This window comes from Phyllobates terribilis, unplaced genomic scaffold, assembly GCF_046119375.1.
Source record: "Phyllobates terribilis strain yellow unplaced genomic scaffold, ASM4611937v1 Scaffold_99__1_contigs__length_5935540, whole genome shotgun sequence".
In the NCBI taxonomy this organism is placed as follows: Eukaryota; Metazoa; Chordata; class Amphibia; order Anura; family Dendrobatidae; genus Phyllobates; species Phyllobates terribilis.
Genome location: NW_027362859.1, coordinates 1,267,713 through 1,290,771, shown reverse-complemented (window position 1 = coordinate 1,290,771; position 23,059 = coordinate 1,267,713). Strand labels below are relative to the sequence as shown.

The following is a 23,059-nucleotide window of genomic DNA, read 5'->3' as shown; positions in this document are numbered from 1 at the left end:
ATTTCACAGAAGTTTGATTTACTTGGAGTTATATTCTGTTGTTTAAGTGTTCCCTTTATTTTTTTGAGCAGTGTATTTTAGGCCACAGACAACAAGCAGTTTCTTCCTTGGAGTCTGCAGCTGAACACGTTTCTCATAGACTCATCTTCCATAAAGCTAATTGTCGTCTCATTTACAGACACTGGAATCAGTATTAGCAATACTGCAGGAGATATTCATTACACGTGACATGAGAAATAACTACTTCATGAGGAGGACGGCATCTTCATTTTCTACTACGGCTCTAGAAACATATTGGGCCAGAATCCGTCACCGACTACATCTCCACCGGTCGTCTATATGAATGTTTCCCTTCTTCCCCGGACTGTAATCTTGTATCATATTAGATCTCATGTCTGATTCACACACAGAAGTTTGAGGCTTTTATAAAAGCTTTTTTGTTCACACAAACACCTCGGACAGAAATTATTTGATACCAAAGTCTTCATGTACATTGTTTTATGGTGTTTATTTCTGGCCTTAGTCTTTCCTATGTTACAAGAAAGACACCAGATAAGATCAGAAATAGTAAAAACATACAAATGTTGTGTTCTGCTACCAGAGCTAAGGAAAGAGAGGAGATCTGTCCCTACGATAGAACTCAGCTTAATCCCTACGATGTAACAGGGAACCTGATCCTGCGATCAGACCTGCTAAAGTCCTAAGCTAGTCTGTACGGAGACCTATAGATATGGGGAAGGAATCCCTACAAGTACTAAGGACTGGGAGGAAAATGGGACACCTCCTAACAGAAATAGTAGCAGACAGACGAACAAACAAAATATATAGAACAAAGAGGTCCGTAGACCAAGCAAACTAACAGAGTTAGATACAGAGCACAGGCTAGCTAGAAAGTAGTTATACAATGAAGTCCAGCAAAGCCAGAAGGGCGGAGCAGGATTAAATAGGCCAACAAGGTCATGTGACCAGCAATAGAAAAAACCTAAGAGCAAGGTTCTAACAGCAAAAAGCACAAGACAAGTTTAAGGGCAATGGTACCAAATACTAATGAAATGTATGTAATGTTTTAACTTTGCAGTAAGTAATAAAAATGCCTTAAAACATTCTTGCTCATCTGGCAAATATTAAAAATTATGGTAAATTATGGTAATCCTATTTGACCTAAAACTGGAAAGGTTTATTCTGATTTCATGTCAGATATTGAGAAAAACATGCATATGTGTCTTTATATAGTGTATGTAAACTTCTGGTTTCAACTGTACATCAAGAGAATGCCAAGAGTGTGCAAAGCAGTCATCAAAGCAAAAGGTGGCTACTTTGAAGAACCTAGAATATAAGACATATTTTCAGTTGTTTCACACTTTTTTGTTAACTATATAATTCCACATGTGTTAATTCATAGTTTTGATGCCTTCAGTGTGAATGTACAATTTTCAAAGTCATGAAAATACAGAAAAATCTTTAAATGACAAGGTGTGTCCAAACCTTTGGTCGGTACTGTATCTATAAATATATACTGTATATCTGGTGGAGTCATATCTCCCGACTCTGCAGACCGCATGCCGCTGCTGTACTTGGCAGGCACGGACCAGATGGTATGGAGATTGAGGGAAAAGTCCAAAGGCAAACTTTTCCACACTTAACAAAAACTTGATGAAAAGTACAGTATATACATCAGATAGCAGGCACAACACTTTATGAATGTTTCTTCTGCATTAATAATAAAAAAGTGGAATAAAAAAGTGCAAAAATGCATATATAATATATGACGTATTGGCCGATATTTTGGGCAAAATACTCAAGCTCGTAACCCGCGTCAAGGGTCCTCATGCTTATGAGTCCCTACTCTAAACATAAAAAGCAAAGCCACAATAAGAAGAATTAATTTTTTTTTCTTTTTTTCTTCAATTTTGGGGGAATTTTAATTCTTCTTATTGTGGCTTTGTTTTTTTTTTACCAAAAAATAAAAAAGTTATGGCTGTGGGAAGAAAGGGAGCAGAAAACGAAAATGCAAAAATGGAAAATGGTCCAGTCATGAAGGGGTTAACACAAGCAAAATTACAAGCTCAATGGCTTGTTGTGGATGTACTGTATATAAACAGATGTAAACAATGAATGATTGATACAGTCACTACCTTACCCAATCCCATACCTAAACTAAGCTGATGATGCCTAGAAGAGGAGGTTGGCACCCTAAGGAACGACAATTGTTTCCCTCAGAAGCCCTATAGAACGTATAATTAGCACATACACACACACAAACACACACACACACACACTATATTATACAGTGGGGAAAAAGTATTTAGACAGCCACCAATTGTGCAAGTTCTCCCACTTAAAAAGATGAGAGAGGCCTGTAATTGACATCATAGGTCGACCTCAACTATGAGAGACAAAATGAGACAACAAATCCTGAAAATCACATTGTCTGATTTGGAAAGAATTTTTTTTCATATTTTGGTGGAAAATAAGTATTTGGTCAATTACAAAAGTTCATATCAATACTTTGTTATATATCCTTTGTCGGCAATGACAGAGGTCAAACGTGTTCTGTAAGTCTTCACAAGGTTGGCAAACACTGTTGCTGGTATGTTGGCCCATTCCTCCATGCACATCTCCTCTAGAGCGGTGATGTTTTGGGGCTGTCGCTGGGCAACACAGACTTTCAATTCCCTCCAAAGATGTCCTATAGGGTTTAGATCTGGAGACTGGCTAGGCCAGTCCAGGACCATGAAAAGTTTCTTACAAAGCCACTCCTTCATTGCCCTTGCGGTGTGCTTGGAATCATTGTCATGCTGAAAGACCCAGCCACGTTTCATCTCCAATGCCCTTGCTGATGGAAGGAGGTTTGCACTCAAAATTTCACGATACATGGCCCCATTCATTCTTTCATCTACACGGATCAGTCGTCCTGGTCCCTTGGCAGAGAAACAGCCCCAAAGCATGATGTTGCCACCCCCATGCTTCACAGTAGGTATGGTGTTCTTTGGATGCAACTCAGCATTCTTTCCCCTCCAAACACGACGAGTTGTGCTTCTACCAAACAGTTCTACTTTGGTTTCATCTGACCATGTGACATTCTCCCAATACTCTTCTGGATCATCCAAATGCTCTCTAGCAAACTTCAGAAGGGTCTGGACATGTAATGGCTTAAGCAGGGGGACATGTCTGGCACTGCAGGATCTGAGTCCCTGGTGGTGTAGTGTGTTACTGAAGGTAGCCTGTGTAACGTTGGTCCCAGCTCTCTGCAGGTCATTCACTAGGTCCCCCCGTGTGGTTCTGGGATTTTTGTTCACCGTTCTTGAGATCATTTTGACCTATGGGGTGAGATCTCGTGTGGAGCCCCAGATCGAGGGAGATTATCAGTGGTCTTGTAGGTCTTCTATTTTCTAATTATTGCTCCCACAGTTGATTTCTTCACACCAAGCTGCTTGCCTATTGCAGATTCAGTCTTCCCAGCCTGGTGCGAGGCTACAATTTTGTTTCTGGAGTCCTTCGACAGGTCTTTGGTCTTCACCACAGTGGAGTTTGGAGTGTGACTGTTTGAGGTTGTGGACAGGTGTCTTTTATACTGATAAGTTCAAACAGGTGCCAGTACTACAAGTATGAGTGGAGGACAGAGGAGCCTCTTAAAGAAGAAGTTACAGGTCTGTGAGAGCCAGAAATCTTGCTTGTTTGTAATTGACCAAATACTTATTTTCCACCAAAATTTGAAAAAAATTTATTTCCAAATCAGACAATGTGATTTTCAGGATTTGTTTTCTCATTTTGTCGCTCATAGTTGAGGACTACCTATGATGTGTCAAATACAGGCCTCTCTCATATTTTTAAGTGGGAGAACTTGCACAATTGGTGGCTGACTAAATACTTTTTTCCTATATATATATATATATATATATATATATATATATACACATATATATATATACATACACACAGTGGGTATGGAACATAGTAACATAGTTTATAAGGCCGAAAAAAGACAAGCGTCCATCCAGTTCAGCCTATTTCTTGTGCACTGCAGCTATTCCACAGCGTTGATCCAGGGGAAGGCAAAAAAAAAAACCATGCGGTATAGGCCAATTTACATCATTGAGGAAAAATTCACTTCCCGACTCCAATCTGGCAGTCAGATTAAATCCCTGGATTAATTAACTATCACTAAGCATAAGATGTAATTTTATTGTTCTCAAGAAAGGCGTCCAGGCCTCTCTTGAACTCATTAAGCGAGTTGGACATCACCACTTCCTCTCCCAGAGAGTTCCAGAGTCTCATGGCTCTGACCGTAAAGAATCCCCTTCTATTCTGGTGCAGGAACCTCCTTTCCTCCAGATGCATAGTGTGCCCCCTCGTCTTTGTCACCATCCTTGGTATAAACAGGTCATGGGAGATATCTCTGTACTGCCCCCTGATGTATTTATACATGTTTATGAGGTCTCCCCTAAGCCTTCTCTTTTCCAACGTAAATAGGCCTAATTTTGACAACCTCTCTGGGTATTCTAGTCCCTCCATTCCCTTTATTACCTTAGTCGCCCTCCTTTGTACCCTCTCTAGCTCCAATATGTCTTTCCTGAGCACCGGAGCCCAGAACTGTGCACAATATTCTAAGTGCGGCCTTACCAGCGCTTTATACAGAGGAAGAACAATGCTCTCATCATATGCCCCTATTCCTCTTCTGATGCATGCCATGACTCTATTTGCCTTCGCAGCTGCTGCCTGACACTGGGCACTCCAATTTAATTTGCTGTTAACCAAGACAACTCCCCAATTTATCTAAATCCTCCTGTAGCTGTGCCCTATCCTTATCTGTATTAACTACTTTACAAAGTTTAGTATCATCTGCAAATATTGCTATTTTACTATGCAAGCCTTCCACTAGATCATTGATAAATATATTAAATAATATAGGGCCCAAGACAGACCCTTGAGGCACCCCGCTAGTAACCCTGACACACCCTGAGCTTACTCCATTGATAACCACCCTCTGCTTTCTATCACTCAGCCAGCTATTTACTCACTTGCACACATTATCCCCCAGACCAAGCATTCTCATTTTATATACCAACCTTTTGTGTGGCACGGTATCAAACGCTTTGGAGAAGTCAAGGTAAGTATTCAGACCCCTTTATTTTTTTCACTCTTTGTTTCATTGCAGCCATTTGGTAAATTCTAAAAAGTTCATTTTTTTCTCATTAAAGTACACTCTGCACCACATCTTGACTGAAAAAAAACAGAAAATGTAGACATTTTTGTAAATTTATTAAAAAAAAAAACTGAAATATCACATGGTCATAAGTATTCAGCCCCTTTGCTCAGACACTCATATTTAAGTCACATGCTGTCCATTTCCTTGTGATCCTCCTTGAGATGGTTCTACTCCTTCATTGGAGTCCAGCTGTGATTAATTAAACTGATAGGACTTGATTTGGAAAGGCACACACCTGTCTATATAAGACCTCACAGCTCACAGTGCATGTCAGACCAAATGAGAATCATGAGCTCAAAGGAACTGCCCAAGCAGCTCAGAGACAGAATTGTGGCAAGGCACAGATCTGGCCAAGGTTACAAAAGAATTTCTGCTTTACTCAAGGTTCCCAAGAGCACAGTGGCCTCCATAATCCTTAAATTGAAGAAGTTTGGGACCAGCAGAAGTCTTCCTAGACCTGGCCGTCCAGCCAAACTGTGGGAGAAGAGCCTTGGTGAGAGAGGTAAAGAAGAAGCCCAAGATCACTGTGGCTGAGCTCCAGAGATGCAATAGGGAGATGGAAGAAAAGTCCACAAAGTTAACTATCACTGCAGCCCTCCACCAGTCGGGCCGTTATGGCAGAGTTGCCCGATGGAAGCCTCTCCTCGGGGCACGACATATGAAAGCCTGCATAGAGTTTGCTCAAAAACACATGAAGGACTCCCAGACTATGAGAAATAAGATTCTCTGGTCTGATGAGATGAAGATAGAACTTTTTGGTAATAATTCTAAGCGGTATGTGTGGAGAAAACCAGGCACTGCTCATCACCTGCCCAATACAATACCAACATTGAAACATGGTGGTGGCAGCATCATGCTATGGGGGTGTTTTTGAGCGGAAGGGACAGGACGACTGGTTGCAATTGAAGGAAACATGAATGCGGCCAAGTACAGAGATATCCTGGATGAAAACCTCTTCCACAGTGCTCTGGACCTCAGACTTGGTGGAAAGTTCACCTTCCAACAAGACAATGACCCTAATCACACAGCTAAAATAACAAAAGGAGTGGCTTGAGGACAACTCTGTGACCATTCTTGACTGGCCCAGCCAGAGCCCTGACCTAAACCCAATTGAGCATCTCTGGAGAGAACTGAAAATGGCTGTCCACCAACATTCACCATCCAACCTGACAGAACTGGAGAGGATCTGCAAGGAAGAATGGCAGAGGATCCCCAAATTCAGGTGTGAAAAACTTGTTGCATTATTCCCAAGAAGACTCATGGCTGTACTAGCTCAAAAGGGTGCGTCTACTCAATACTGAGCAAAGGGTCTGAATACTTATGACCATGTGATATTTCAGTTTTTCATTTTTAATACATTTTCAAAAATGTCTACATTTCTGTTTTTTTCAGCCAAGATGGGGTGCAGAGTGTACTTTAATGAGAAAAAAATGAACTTTTTAGAATTTACCAAATGGCTGCAATGAAACAAAGAGTGAAAAATTTAAAGGGGTCTGAATACTTTCCGTACCCACTCCACAGAAGGGCTAAAAATCCAGCACGAAATCCAGGTAATGTGAAAAAAGTTAAAACTCCATTTATTGTGAAAAAGTTAAAACAACACAATGGGACTTAGGAGTCACAATAACATGTTTCGAACTCAGATGTTCTTAGTCATAGTGTGACCCATATCCAAAGAAACCAAAGTCAAATTTTTAGGATTTTATCCTATTCAGTGCAGATCTGATGCTGTGCAGCGAGAGTTAAAGGTGTTGCATTCATCTCAAATATGGGGACTGCCAAGTGAAATGTGACCAAGAAAGAACGGAATGCCCTTCAAGAATTAAAATGTATGAAAGATCTTGTCATAAGAATGTCAGACAAGGGAGGAGTAGTAGTATTAACCCTTTAACGCCAGAGCCTGTTTTCGCCTTCGTGACCAGGCCAATTTTTGGTCAATCTGACCACTGTCACTTTATGAGGTAATAACTCTGGAACGCTTCAGCGGATCCCACTGATTCTAAGATTGTTTTTTCGTGACATATTGTACTTCATGATAGTGGTAAAATTTCTTCGATATCACTTGCGCTTATTTGTGAAAAAAGCGGAAATTTGGCGAAAATTTAGCAATTTTCAAAATTTGAATTTTTATGCCCTTAAATCAGAGAGATATGTCACACAAAATAGTTAATAACATTTCTAACATGTCTACTTTACATGAGCACAATTTTGGAACCAAATTTATTTGGTTAGGAAGTTATAGGGGTTAAAAGTTGACCATTGATTTCTCATTTATCCAACAAAATTTACAAAACCATTTTTTAGGGACCACATTTTATTTGAAGTGACTTTGAGGGGCCTTTATGACAGAAAATAATCCAAAGTGACACCATTCTAAAAACTGCACCCCTCAACGGGCTCAAAACCACATTCCATAAGTTTATTAACCCTTCAGGTGATTCACAGGAATTTTTGGAATATGGAAGTAAACAATGAACATTTAACTTTTTTTCACAAAAATGTTACTTTAGACCAAATTTTTTTATTTTTTTTTTCGCAAGGGTAACAAGAAAAAATGAACTACAAAATGTGTTGTGCAGTTTCTCCTGAGCACGCTGATACCCCATATGTGAGGGAAAACTACTGTGGGGGCGTACAGCAGGGCTCAGAAGGGAAGGAGCACCATTTGACTTTTTGAATGTAAAATTTGCTTAAATAACTAGTGGACGCCATCTCGTGTTTGGGGAGCCTCTGATGTGCTTAAACAGTGGAAACCCCCCACAAGTGACACCATTTTGGAAACCAGACCACTCAGGGAACTTATCTAGATGTGTGGTGAGCACCTTAAACCTCCAGGTGCTTCACAGAAGTTTATAACATTAAGCCGTAAAAATAAAACTTTCACATTTTTCCCACAAAAATATTTTTCAGCCCCCAATTTTACATTTTCATAAGGGTAACAGGAGTAATTGCACCATGCAGTTTGTTGTGCAATTCCTCTTGAGTAAGCCGATACACCATATGGGGAGGAAAACTACTGCTTTAGCGCACGGCAGGGCTTGGAAGAGGTTGCAGACACCATGTCACATTTGAAGAATCGCTGACATACTAAAACAGCAGAAACCCCCACAAGTGACACCATTTTGTAAACTACACCTCTCAAGGAATTCATCTAGGGGAGTAGTGAGTATTTTTTAACCCTCAGGCGATACACAAACTTGTATAACATTGGGCTGAGTAAATGAAATATTACTATTTTTTTCCATTCAAGTGTTGCTTTGACCCCAAGTTTGCAGTTTTCAAAAGGGGTAATAAGAGAAAATGTGACACAGCTTCTCTTAAGTACATCAATACCCCATAAGTGGTCGAAGACTACTTTGCAGGCACAATGCAAAGCTCATAAGGGAAGGAGCGCCATGCTACAGTGCAGATTTTACTGTTGTGGTTTGCAGGTGACATGACCCACTGGGAGAGCCCCTGAGGTCCCAGAACAGAAGAAACCCCCCCATAAATGACTCCATTTTACAAACGACACCTCTCAACGAATTCATGAATTCATCTAGGGGTGCAGTGATCATATTTACATCACATGTGACAGAAATTTATACCATTTGGCAGTGAGGAAAAAATAATTACATTTTTACCACAAAAAAATTGTTTTAGCCTCAGATTTTACATTTTCACACAGGGGAATGGGTAAAAATGGTGCCGAAATGTGTCACACAATTTCTTCTAAACGTGGCAATACCCCATATGTGGCGGTACAGTACCGCCTAGCCATACGGCAAGACCCAGGAGGGAGGGAGCGCTATTTGACTCCTGGAGAACAAATTATTGTAGAATAGTTTGAGGACTCCATACAGAGCCCCTAAGTGCTAGAAGAGCAGAATCCCCCCTCAAGTGACCCCATTTTGGAAATTATACCCCTTTGGAAATTTACATACAGGTGTAGTGACAATTTTCACTTCATGCGTGTTTTCCAGAAACATGCAGCAGTGGATGTTGCTGAGTGAAAATTTCAAACTGCCGTTGTAGTGACTAGTACGTTGTAGTGACCAGTTCGTTGTGCCCAGCTCATGCTTCTGTAGACATGCACCTGTAAATTAGGCGGGCTCTCATCGCTACAGGAATGCCAGACATGTGGACCCTAAATATAGTTTAGGCACATTGTGGGGCTCAGAAGGGAGGGGAGCATTTGAACTTGGGAGCACAGGATTTGCTGAATTTCTTTTGGGGGGCAAGGGCCATTTCGCTTTTCCAGAGCCTTTGTGCTACCAGTAACTTGAAAGTCCCTTATATTTTCGTTAGATGACAGACCTGAGTGGGGACTTGCTTTTTTTGTGGATTGAGTTGAAGCTTTTATTGGGAACATTTTACATAACGTTTATCCGGCTCTCTACGCTGAGCACTTACATCGGGGTTTCCATCTAAATCTCCAAGTGATGTAATTCAGATGAAACCCCCGAGGGATCCATTCACTATAGTGAGGCAGCAGAGTTACTCAGGACTCAGTCTTGGCTCTGTTTAGCGGTGTCCTTTTTTTCAGAGGTGCACAAAATTGTGGCCAATCACACTTTTACGCATGTCTAAAAAAAACCTGACACTGTGGGATGATAGGCTAGACTGTGTCCATGGTGCCTCCATCTGCCTCTTACAGGGAATCTTCCGTCGGGTGTTCCGTCTGAATCATGTATTTCAGAGATTTACACGGAAACCCCGATGTAAGAGCTTAGCGCAGATTAAACGTGAGACGCGCCATACTGCATTGTTTTGGGAAGCAGAATGAACAAATTAGCAGCAGGTGAAAAATTGTTTTTATTTATTTTTTACGCCGTTCCTCATGCGGTATAAGTGATTAGACAACTATATTCTTCGGGTCGTTGCGATTACAGTGATACCAGATTTATATAGGGTATTTATGATTGACAGCTGTCAGGCTGTGTGCCCACGTAGCATTTTTCAAGCGTATATGCTGCGGAATTTCCGCAGCGTAAACGCTTGAAAAACGCATGGTAATCCGCACCCCATGGTCCCCAATGGGATTCCGCAACTTCTATGCACATGCTGCGGATTTTTCCGCAGCGTTTATGCCGCGTTCAAAAATCCGCAGCATGTCATTTAATTTTGCGTTTCCGCAAGCGGAATTGCCTTAGTCCAATGCATAAAAAACGCAAGGCAATTCCGCATGTGGAAAACGCGTGATAAACGCGCGATAAACGCGTGCGGAATTCCGCATGCGTTTTTCCGGGAGAGGACTTGCATTTATGCAGCAGAAATTTTCTGCTTCATAAATGCAACGTGGGCACATAGCCTCATACACTTAAAGACGCTTTGTTTTTCAAAATCTAGTTTTTGCATCGCCATATTTTGAGAGCTATAATTTTTCCATATTTTGGCCGACAGAGTCATGTGAAGGCTTGTTTTTTGCGGGTCGAGTTGACGTTATTATTGGTACCATTTTTGGGCATGTGACATTTTTTGATCGTTTTCTATTGTTTTTTGGGAGGTAGAATGAACAAAAAACAGCAATTCAGGATTTGTTTTTTGAGGTTTTTTTTAATACCGTTCCGCAAGTGTAAAAATTGATAAGGCAGCGTTATTCTTCGGGTCAGCATGTTTACAGCGATACCACACATAAAAAAACTATGTTTTGGCGCTTTTACACAAAAACTATTTTATAGACAAAAGAATTACAAAAGAGCTACAACTTTTTTATCTTTCAGCTGATGGAGCTGCATGGCGGCTTTTTTTTTGCAGGACAAGATGACGTTTTTAGCGGTAACATTTTTATTTCCATTTAGCTTTTTGATTGTGTTTTATTCCACTTTTTGTTTGGCAATATCATGTAAAAGCATAGCTTTTTGCTCCGTTTTTTATTTTTTATGGTGTTTACAGAAGGGGTTAATTAGTGTAACAGTTTTAAAGGGTTTTTCCGGATGCGGCGATACCAAATATATGTACTTTTTTTGTTTTTGCATAAATATATTGATTTATTGGTTTATTTACCGTATTTATTTAATTTTATTTTGTGAGATAATATATATATATATTTTTTTTTAACAGTTTGAAAACATTTTTTTATACTTTTTTTTTTTTACATATGGAACTTCAATTTTTATTTTTCTGATCACTAGTCTTACGCAATGCAATAGACATGTATTGCATTGCATGAGAGCAGACAGTTTTACACTGTCAGATCTCCTGCTAGACTCAGCTGCTGGCTGATTCTAGCAGGACACCGTGCATGGCAGACCAGGAAGTCATCATATTACCTCCTGCTGCCATGACAACGTCAGATCCTATCACGGGGGCCATCGGAAAGGTGAGTGGACGACCCCCTCTCCTCTCACCATCTCCTAAATGCCGCAATCGCTATGGATCGCGGCATAGAAGATAGCAAAGGGTTAGCATCATTGGGACCTGATCCAATCAGGTCCCGATGATGTTACCTGTCAGAGCTGTTGCTCTGCACTGCAACCGCAGCACTTTCAGGACCCTGGGGTTCCTGAGCGCTGCGAGGCCGCCGATTGTTCATAAACGTGGGCGCTGCACAGAGCCCAGCCAGCACCGACGTTTATGTACAGTGTGTGAGGCAGTGACGGGGATCGTATACAAGGGACGGTATATATCCCCCAGAATGTGTACAGAGACTTATTAAACCCATTGAAGTGCATTGCAGCCACAAACACACCTGCGGCTGCAATGCAGGAATGAAGGTGAGCATTGACCTTGTCAGGTTATCTGGCTAAGGCAGATTAGTAAAACCCGGCAGGGCCTTCATTTCTTGGAGGAGACTACAGGAAGGCAGTGGGGCGGATTCCTCCCTCCAACCCGGGTTTTCCAGTGGCTCTTGCCTCAGGTCCTTTAAAAGCCCTGCATTAAGGATTAGTGTTGTTCAGTGTTAGGACCCGCTAGGGACATAGCAGGAACTCTTAGCGGGCCTGTGAGTAGCTGAACCTACGCCTGGGAAGGCTCTGCACCAGTCAGGCTCTGAGCAGCCCGGCGCAGCCGTTGCCCACGGCAACCGTTGTTATGGACTTATGTTAACCCGGCTGAGAACCAGAGGACTTTCTGTTTTACCCGTGAGTGCTGAATAAAAGCTGCTTATGTTGGACTTGCTTGGGTCACTGCCTCAGTTACTGCACGGTGTGAACACTGCCGCCTTACAAGTGGGAGGTCGGAAGATGTTAATGGAAGCAGAGATGTATGATTTACAAATGCTGTCAGATAATACAACATATAAAAAAGTCCTAGATAATCCCACATCAAAGCTGTAACATACCTGGCGGCGTCCTTGCATAGTGGTCCATCTCCCACTGTGCAAGAGCGCGCATTTGATTTCCAGTCCAGACTGTCTCTCTGGCTTCCCTCCATGCTGTCTGCTTGCCTCTGTTTCTGCTGCCTAAGGGCGGCGCCCGATCACTTCCTGTTTCTTGTAGGTGCTGCAGGCACACCCCTTGTGCGCCCTCAGCCTATTGCTGTCTGTCACCTGGTATTTAACCCAGCTCCTCCCAAGAAACCCTGCCTGAGCATCTTGTTCCTTCAGTGGGCTTCTTGCCGCTGATATGCCAGGTCCTGTCTGAACTTTCTCCTAGCCTGTTGTCTGTCGCCTTCCTTAGGCTGTATTTCCAGACCAGTCTGAACACGCTCCTAGCCTGTTCGTCCTGCCTTCTAGGGGCTGCATACCTAGACCTGTTTCTGTGTTTTCTTGCCCGTCTGTCTGCCTTTCCTGGAGGCTGTATTTCCAGGCCAGTCTGAACACGCTCCTTGCCTGTTCGTCCCGCCTCTCTGGGGGCCGCATTCCCAGACTCGTTCCTGTTCCTTGCTGCAGTGCCGGTCTCCGCTCTGCTCCGTCTTGCTCACCGCTCCGGCGGTTTCCGCTCTGCTCCGTCTTGCTCACCGCTCCGGCGGTTTCCGCTCTGCTCCGTCTTGCTCACCGCTCCGGCAGTCTCGCTCTGCTCTGACCCTTTACTCTCCGCTCCTGGCGGTCTCGTCTTGCTCTGCTCTTGCCCACCGCTCCGGGTGGTCTCACCCTGCTGTGTTTGTCTACCGCATCTGCGGTTCTGTTCCGGAAGTCCCAGTCTGTACTGGGTCCTATCCACTCTGTGCTCCAACCTGTTGTACCTGCCAGTACCTCCCTGCCTGCATACCAGTTGTGCTTACCAGCCATGTCCGCCTATACCCCCAGTCTGTGTGCCAGCCTAACATTCCAGTTCCTGTATTCCCCGGTGTGGGCCAACCGCCGTGTCCGGAGTCTGACCTGGAGTAGACCCTGGTCCCTCTGCTCGGTTCCTCCCTGGTGCACTGGCGTCGTATGCCGTCGTGCGACCTTGGTCGGATCGGGCAGATACTTAGTTACGCCCCTCCTGGCACTCTCCGGTAAGGTCCAGTGGAATCACTACATATACACGCACACGCCAGTCAGTCCGGGCGTGTGCATTACAAAAGCTAGTTATAGATACCCATTCTATTATTATAGAGGGTTTTGCCCTAGAGGTTATAACTGAAAAAGAAAGGGATTATTTAATTATGGAGCAACCAATGTTGCCAGGTTTATATGGTCTGCCAAAAATACAAAAAAATATAATTCCTCCCCCGATGAGACTCATAGTATCGGGTATAAACTCAGTTACTGAATTAATAGGGGATTGGAAGGATAATTTGTTGCAGCCATTAGTTCAAAGAACTGCAGGATTTTTAAAGGACTCCAGGGATGTCTTAAATCAGGTATCTAAAATGGAATGGCAGCCTAACTACACGTGGCTTAGCTGCGATGTAGTGTCATTGTATACTTGCATTCCCTATAATATTGTTATCCAAACACTAAAGTATCATATATTTAAATTCAGCGCTTATTCTTCTGATCTATGTGAATATATTGTCTTGTAGGTGCAATTTTTAATAACTAATATTTTTTTTATGTACAAGCAGGTTTTTTTCCTTCTGTGCAAGGGGGTCTCCATGGGAGCTAAATACTCCCCGTCGCTCGCAAACTTAATAATGTCCTTCTGGGAGCATAAATGTTTGTATACTTCTGCGAATCCTTATGTGAATTGTCTGTTCTGGTATGGCAGATACATCGATGATTTGCTCTTCATATGGAGGGGTAATGTAGCTGCCATACCGGAATTTGTACAGTATCTTAATGATTTTAATTTGTCATTCACATACAATACTCACCCCACTGTAATTCCATTCTTGGACCTCAGACTGGAAGGGGGAAATGGAAGTATAGCTACCTCAACATTTTCTAAACCCCGCTCAGGAAATACGATACTGCATGCTGCAAGCAGTCGACCGCAGTCACACCATAAAAGCCATCCCAGTGGGAGAGTATCCCAGGATAAAGCGTAACTGCAGTAAAGCTGACAAACTAGAAAGTGAAATCACTACTTGTCGGGATAAACTAATTAGGAGAGGTTACCCACCCTGGACTCTGGACAGAGCTTCAAGGATCGTAGCTACAAGAGACAGAGAAAAACTAACTGATGTTTCTGAGAGTAAAACTGATGAAAAAAAGATAATGAAACCAGCATTAGCTTTAACATTTAGTCTACAATTTAATCAGATTAAAAAATTAATAAATAAATATTTGCCCATATTGCATGATGACAGTGTCATATCTGAGATTCTGAAGTTCAATTGTGGCAAAGAGACAATCATCTTGGGGAGATATTTTATCCCCAAAGAGATCTAATACTGTGAGACAAAGACATGCATGTCTAAATTGCAAAAGATTTTTTAAATGTGGTCAAAATGGCTGTGGCATGAGTAATTTAGTTAAGGTCTCAAAAAATTTCTCCAATAAGGAGAATACGCATCAGTTTAACGCTCACAGCTGCATAAATATTGCAATAGTAATCATGTTGTATACAGAATTGAATGCAAAGCGTGCAGTAAATTGTACGTGGGGTGTACTGTAAGAAAACTGAAAAAACGCAGAGCAGAACATATACAGTTAGGTCCATATATATTTGGACAGAGACAGCATTTTTCTAATTTTGGTTCTAGACATTACCACAATGAATTTTAAACAAAACAATTCAGATGCAGTTGAAGTTCAGACTTTTAGCTTTCATTTGAGGGTAGCTACATTAAAATTGGATTAAGGGTTTAGGAGTTTCAGCTCCTTAACATGTGCCACCCTGTTTTTAAAGGGACCAAAAGTAATTGGACAGATGAAATAAGTGTAAATAAAATGTTCATTTCTAGTACTTGGTTGAAAACCCTTTGTTGGCAATGACTGCCTGAAGTCTTGAACTCATGGACATCACCAGACGCTGTGTTTCCTCCTTTTTGATGCTCTGCCAGGCCTTCACTGCGGTGGTTTTCAGTTGCTGTTTGTTTGTGGGCCTCTCTCTCTGAAGTTTAGTCTTTAACAAGTGAAATGCATGCTCAATTGGGTTGAGATCAGGTGACTGACTTGGCCATTCAAGAATATTCCACCTCTTTGCTTTAATAAACTCCTGGGTTGCTTTGGCTTTATGTTTTGGGTCATTGTCCATCTGTAGTATGAAACGACGACCAATCAGTTTGGCTGCATTTGGCTGGATCTGAGCAGACAGTATGGCTCTGAATACATCAGAATTTATTCGGCTGCTACTGTCCTGTGTCACATCATCAATAAACACTAGTGACCCAGTGCCACTGGCAGCCATGCATGCCCAAGCCATCACACTGCCTCCGCCATGTTTTACAGATGATGTGGTATACTTTGGTTCATCAGCTGTACCACGCCTTCGCCATACTTTTCTCTTTCCATCATTCTTGTAGAGGTTGATCTTGGTTTCATCTGTCCAAAGAATGTTTTTCCAGAACTGTGCTGGCTTTTTTAGATGTTTTTTTTTAGCAAAGTCCAGTCTAGCCTTTTTATTCTTGATGCTTATGAGTGGCTTGCACCGTGCAGTGAACCCTCTGTAGTTACTTTCATGCAGTCTTCTCTTTATGGTAGATTTGGATATTGATCCGCCTACCTCCTGGAGAGTGTTGTTCACTTGGTTGGCTGTTGTGAAGGGGTTTCTCTTCACCATGGAGATTATTCTGCGATCATCCACCACTGTTGTCTTCCGTGGGCGCCCAGGTCTTTTTGCATTGATGAGTTCACCAGTGCTTTCTTTCTTTCTCAGGATGTACCAAACTGTATATTTTGCCACTCCTAATATTGTAGCAATTTCTCGGATGGGTTTTTTCTGTTTTTGCAGCTTAAGGATGGCTTGTTTCACCTGCATGGAGAGCTCCTTTGACCGCATGTTTACTTCACAGCAAAACCTTCTAAATGCAAGCATCACACCTCAAATCAACTCCAGGCCTTTTATCTGCTTAATTGAGAATGACATAACGAAGGGATTGCCACACCTGTCCATGAAATAGCCTTGGAGTCAATTGTCCAATTACTTTTGGTCCCTTTAAAAACAGGGTGGCACATGTTAAGGAGCTGAAACTCCTAAACCCTTCATCCAATTTTAATGTGGATACCCTCAAATGAAAGCTGAAAGTCTGAACTTCAACTACATCTGAATTGTTTTGTTTAAAATTCATTGTGGTAATGTCTAGAACCAAAATTAGAAAAATGCTGTCTCTGTCCAAATATATATGGACCAAACTGTAGCTGATATATTCAATGTCAATGAATCTAATAGAAATGTTTCTTATGCTTCCAGACACTTTATTCAGATCCATAGCAAAGATATCTCTCAGCTTTATGTATGGTATTGAGAAAAAATCTTTCCCAATCCCAGAGGAGGTGATTTGAAAAACGCCTACTAGATCGGGAGACATATTGGATGTTCCACCTAAATACATGCCATCCAAATGGACTAAACATGCGAAGAGAAATAATGTCCCATTATTAAAAGGATAATTTAGTCTGTTGTAAAAACATTGTATTGAAAGAGTTTTTTAATATACGCTGTATGTTTTTTGTATAAATAATCATATATGTAAATTGCCTCGGATCATGTGACATGTTTTTTTAATAATTCTGTATGAAAATTGTTCTGGGTCATGTGATATTTTTATGAAATGTTATTGGCGATTATCCGTAAAAAAAGATGGTGAGCACATTTGTATGTAGCTTTAAAAAAGAACGCAGATAGGAGAGTATAAATATCTCGGGATGTGGCTGGTCTATCACGGAGATCGTCGTGGGACCCTCGCTATATGGACTGTGGCAGACAGGTGAGATTGAGGTTGGTTTATTATTTTACCTTTATTGCAGGTGATGATGGGCTTCGAGGATTAGCTGTAAGGAGAGTATATGGTGTTTTTTTATTTTTTACAGGGGACGAGAACATCGGGGTCAAGGTGCAGGTAAGTCATAGGAGAGTATATGTGTTTATAATTTTTATTTAAATATTTTAACTTTTTAAAATTTTACTTTCACCGTGCTGATGAGATGTACTTCTCCTATCAGCGGAGCTCGTCTACAATGACAGGAGGCGCCGGATGATGGGGGTAGTAGCCCCATCAGCCGGCGCCTGTCACCCTCGGTAAGCTTTTTACCCCGGGTGACTGTCACAGTTGTGGGGATCACGCAGACAGCAGTCAGTATGGTCCCTGCAGCGCTGTGACCGGCGGTAGCTATATTACCGCGGGTCACTGTCAAAGCTGCGGGGATCACGCTGACAGCTGTCAGTATGGTCCCTGCAGCGCTGTGTCCGGTGGTAGCTATATTACAGCCAATCACAGGCCCTGATTCCCACGATGTCACGCAGATGACAGTGCGGGAAACCAGAGATATTCGGGCCATTTTCGTGTCCGTGATCGGGAGCCCAAACATTTTTTTGATGTTACAGGTTTATTCGCCGAACCGGAACATCAAAACATTCGCTCATCTCTAGTAATTAATAATCTATCAATCTTGTCATATCAATTTCATATTGAAATATGGCACAAGAGTACTTTATAGGTGGTATCTAGTCTCTTTAGAATTTTTCATAAATAATCTCCTTTATTATTTGATATAGTATAATTCTGATTATCAAATCAACTATACTTGACTGCATAATAATGAACCTTTAATCATTTGGATAATAGTATATAATTTGTGAAATTGGGTGCAATTCCGTAGTCATCTCCAACCTGATGCAAAACAAATTTGTCTTGCACGATATATATGCACAATTTTAATATGATCAATAAAAATATGTAAATATATTATATATATACACACACACTGCTCAAAAAATAAAGGGAACACTTAAACAACACAATGTAACTCCAAGTCAATAACACTTCTGTGAAATCTACCTGTCCAGTTATGAAGCAACACTGATTGTGAATCAATTTCTCCTGCTGTTGTGCAAATGGGACAGACAACTGGTAGAAATGATCGGCAACTAGCCAGATACCCCCTATAAAGGAGTGGTTCTGCAGGTGGTGACCACAGACCATCTCTCTTGTTCTCATCCTTTTTGGCTGTTGTTTTGGTCAATTTTTCAGGTACAGTAGCATGAGGCGATGTCTACGGTACAACCCACAGAAGTTGCTCAGGTAGTGCAGTTTATCCAGGATGGCACATCAGTGCGAGCTGTGGCAAGAAGGGTAGATGTGTCTGTCAGCACAGTGTCCAGAGCATGGAGCAGATACCAGGAGATGTGGAGGGAGCCATAGGAGTGCAACAACCTAGCAGTAGGACCGTTACCTCCTCCTTTGTGCAAGGAGGAACAGGAGGAGCACTGCCAGAGCCCTGCAAAATGACCTCCAGCAGGCCACAAATGTGCATGTGTCTGCACAAACGGTTAGAAACCGACTCCATGAGGGCCCGACGTCCACAGATGGGGGTTGTGCTCACAGCCCAACACCGTGCAGGACGCTTGACATTTGCCACAGAACACCAGGATTGGCAAAGTCGCCCCTGGCGCCCTGTGCTCTTCACAGATGAAAGCAGGTTCACACTGAGCACATGTGAGAGACGTGATAGAGTGTGGAGACACCGTGGAGAGCGATCTGCTGCCTGCAACATCCTTCAGCATGAACGGTTTGGCAGTGGATCAGTAATGGTGTGGGGTGGCATTTCTTTGGAGGGCCGCACAGCCCTCCATGTGCTCGCCAGAGGTAGCCTGACTGCCATTAGGTACCGAGATGAGATCCTCAGACCCCTTGTGAGACCATATGCTGGTGCGGTTGACCCTGGGTTCCTCCTAAAGCAGGAGAATGCCAGACCTCATGTGGCTGGAGTGTGTCAGCAGTTCCTGCAAGATGAAGGCATTGAAGCTATGGACTGGCCCGCTCTTTCCCCAGACCTGAATCCCTGTATATATATCTCCACGGCATCTCCAGACACATCTGTCACATGTGCTCAGTGTGAACCTGCTTTCATCTGTGAAGAGCACAGGGCGCCAGTGTCGACTTGGCCAATCGTGGTTTTCTGTGGCAAATACCAAGCGTCCTACACGGTGTTGGGCTGTGAGCACAACCCCCATCTGTGGACGTCGGGCCCTCATACCACCCTCATGGAGTTGGTTTCTAACTGTTTGTGCAGACACATGCACATTTGTGGCCTGCTGGAGGTCATTTTGCAGGGCTCTGGCAATGCTCCTCCTTGCACAAAGGCAGAGGTAGCAGTCCTGCTGCTGGGTTGTTGTCCTCATACGGCCCCCTCCACGTTTCCTTGTGTACTGGCCTGTCTCCTGGTAGTGCCTCCAGCCTCTGGACACTACGCTGACAGACACAGCAAACCTTCTTGCCACAGCTCGCATTGATGTGCCATCCTGGATAAGCAGCACTACCTGATCAACTTCTGTGGGTTGTAGAGTCCGTCTCATGCTACCATAAGGATAATTGGTAAATCTCATGCTCCTCTGATATCATCCTCAGGCAGTATATTACTGTACAAAGCCTCGATATCTAGTAAGGCCTGCTCCCCAACATACATGTATACATGCTCGAGGGTATACATGTAGGGGAGCAGGCAGAGGGAAAACCAACTCCAGAGGGATTATTTCAACTGCAGGACCTCAGGCGATACTATGGGAACATTGTACTGTGTGTGGGGGGAAGGTGGTACTGTAGGAACATTACTTTGTGTGGGGGGCATCAAACATATTGCAAAAAGAGCATAATGGGGGCATTACAATGTGTGGGGGCATAATACATACTACATAAGAGTCATAATGGGGGCATTACCCTGTGTGGGGGCATCATACATACTACATAAGGGGCATAATGGGGGCATTACCCTGTGTGGGGACATCATACGTACTGCATAAGGGGCATAATGGGGGCATTACACTGTGTGGGGGCATCATACATCCTGCATAAGGGGCATAACGGAGGCATTACACTGTGGGGGGGCATTATACATATTGCATAAGGGGCATAATGGGGGCATTACACTGTGTGAGGGGCATCATACATACTGTATAATGGCCATAATGGGGGCATTACACTGTGTGAGGGGCATCATACATCCTGCATAAGGGGCAATAATGGAGGCATTACACTGTGGAGGGCATCATACATCCTGCATAAGGGGCATAATGGGGGCATTACACTGTGTGGGGGCATCATACATACTGCATAAGGGGCATAATGGGGGCATTACACTGTGTGGGGGCATAATACATACTACATAAGAGTCATAATGGGGGCATTACCCTGTGTGGGGGCATCATACATACTACATAAGAGTCATAATGGGGGCATTACCCTGTGTGGGGGCATCATACATACTACATAAGGGGCATAATGGGGGCATTACCCTGTGTGGGGACATCATACGTACTGCATAAGGGGCATAATGGGGGCATTACACTGTGTGGGGGCATCATACATCCTGCATAAGGGGCATAACGGAGGCATTACACTGTGGGGGGGCATTATACATATTGCATAAGGGGCATAATGGGGGCATTACACTGTGTGAGGGGCATCATACATACTGTATAATGGCCATAATGGGGGCATTACACTGTGTGAGGGGCATCATACATCCTGCATAAGGGGCAATAATGGAGGCATTACAATGTGGAGGGCATCATACATCCTGCATAAGGGGCATAATGGGGGCATTACACTGTGTGGGGGCATCATACATACTGCATAAGGGGCATAATGGGGGCATTACACTGTGTGGGGGCATCATACATCCTGCATAAGGGGCATAATGGGGGCATTACACTGTGTGAGGGGCATCATACATACTGCACAAGGGGCATAATGGGGGCATTACACTGTATGGGGGGGATCATACATACTGCATAAGGGGCATAATGGGGGCATCACACTGTGTGGGGCATCATACATACTACATAAGGGGCATAATGGGGGCATTACACTGTGTGGGGGCATCATACATACTGCATAAGGGGCATAATGGGGGCATTACACTGTGTGGGGCATCATACATACTGCATAAGGGGCATAATAGGGGCATTACACTGTGGGGGCATCATACATCCTGCATAAGGGGCATAATGGGGGCAATACACTGTGTGGGGGCATCATACATCCTGCATAAAGGGCATAACGGAGGCATTACACTGTGGGGGGGCATCATACATCCTGCATAAGGGGCATACCAGGGGCATTACACTGTGTGAGGGGCATCATACATACTGTATAATGGCCATAATGGGAGCATTACACTGTGTGGGGGCATCATACATACCACATAAGGGGCATAATGGGGGCATTACACTGTGTGAGGGGCATCATACATACTGTATAATGGCCATAATGGGGGCATTACACTGTGTGAGGGGCATCATACATACTGCATAAGGGGCATAATGGGGGCATTACACTGTGGGGGCATCATACATACTGCATAAGGGGCAAAATGGGGGCATTACACTGTGGGGGGGCATCATACATACTGCATAAGGGGCATAATGGGGGCATTACACTGTGGGGGGCATCATACATACCGCATAAGGGGCATAATGGGGGCATTACACTGTGTGGGGGCATCATACATACTGCATAAGGGGCATAATGGGGGCATTACACTGTGTGGGGGCATCATACATACTGCATAAGGGGCATAATGGGGTCATTACACTGTGTGGGGGGCATCATACATCCTGCATGAGGGGCATAACGGAGGCATTACACTGTGGAGGGCATCATACATCCTGCATAAGGGGCATAATGGGGGCATTACACTGTGTGAGGGGCATCATACATACTGTATAATGGCCATAATGGGGGCATTACACTGTGTGTGGGAATCATACATACTGTATAATGGCCATAATGGGGGCATTACACTGTGGGGCAGTAAAGGGGTCCTGTACTATGAGAACAATACGTTTCCTCCCTTCCTGTCTCCATAGTTGGGTCGTATGTATCTATTACAGGAAACAGAACAAAAACCTTATGATTCTTATAAAGGGGCAACACAAGACCCCAAAAGAGTCTCCGTGCTGAAGGGGTTAATGCCCCCTGCGCCCAGTAATGGGGTCTCCACATACCTCCACCTGCAGAGCCGCCACCACATATATGGCTGCTCTGTGCGCACAGGACCTGTGATGAGGTCACAGGAGGGGAGGAGTCAGGGGTCACATGATCAGGGGCCTCAGTGGATGCAGGACTCTGCTGTGCTGGTTGTCATGGTGCTGGATGAGCTGAAGTTTATGTGTGGGGTCAGGAGGGGTTTACAGTGTGAATGTAGCAGAGCCGCGTGTGTACGAGGTGTACGGAGCAGAGCCGCGTGTGTACGAGGTGTACGGAGCAGAGCCGAGTGTGTACGAGGTGTACGGAGCAGAGCCGCGTGTGTACGAGGTGTACGGAGCAGAGCCGCGTGTGTACGAGGTGTACGGAGTAGAGCCGCGTGTGTACGAGGTGTACGGAGCAGAGCCGCGTGTGAACGAGGTGTACGGAGCGGAGCCGCGCGTGTACGAGGTGTACGGAGCAGAGCCGCGTGTGTAC

The 23,059-nt window shown here is 43.6% G+C and overlaps 1 protein-coding gene across 2 annotated transcripts in view; it reads right to left on the bottom strand.

The window, feature by feature from the left end:
• LOC141198695 (uncharacterized) overlaps positions 1–22,669 on the bottom strand; it is an 87,279-nt gene extending 64,610 nt beyond the window's left edge. For both annotated transcript variants that reach the window (XM_073663102.1, XM_073663101.1), the window contains exon 1: positions 22,603–22,669. The gene's annotated coding sequence lies outside the window, so the exon portion shown is untranslated. The remainder of the gene's footprint in view (positions 1–22,602) is intronic.
• Between the last annotated feature and the right edge of the window lie 390 nt (positions 22,670–23,059).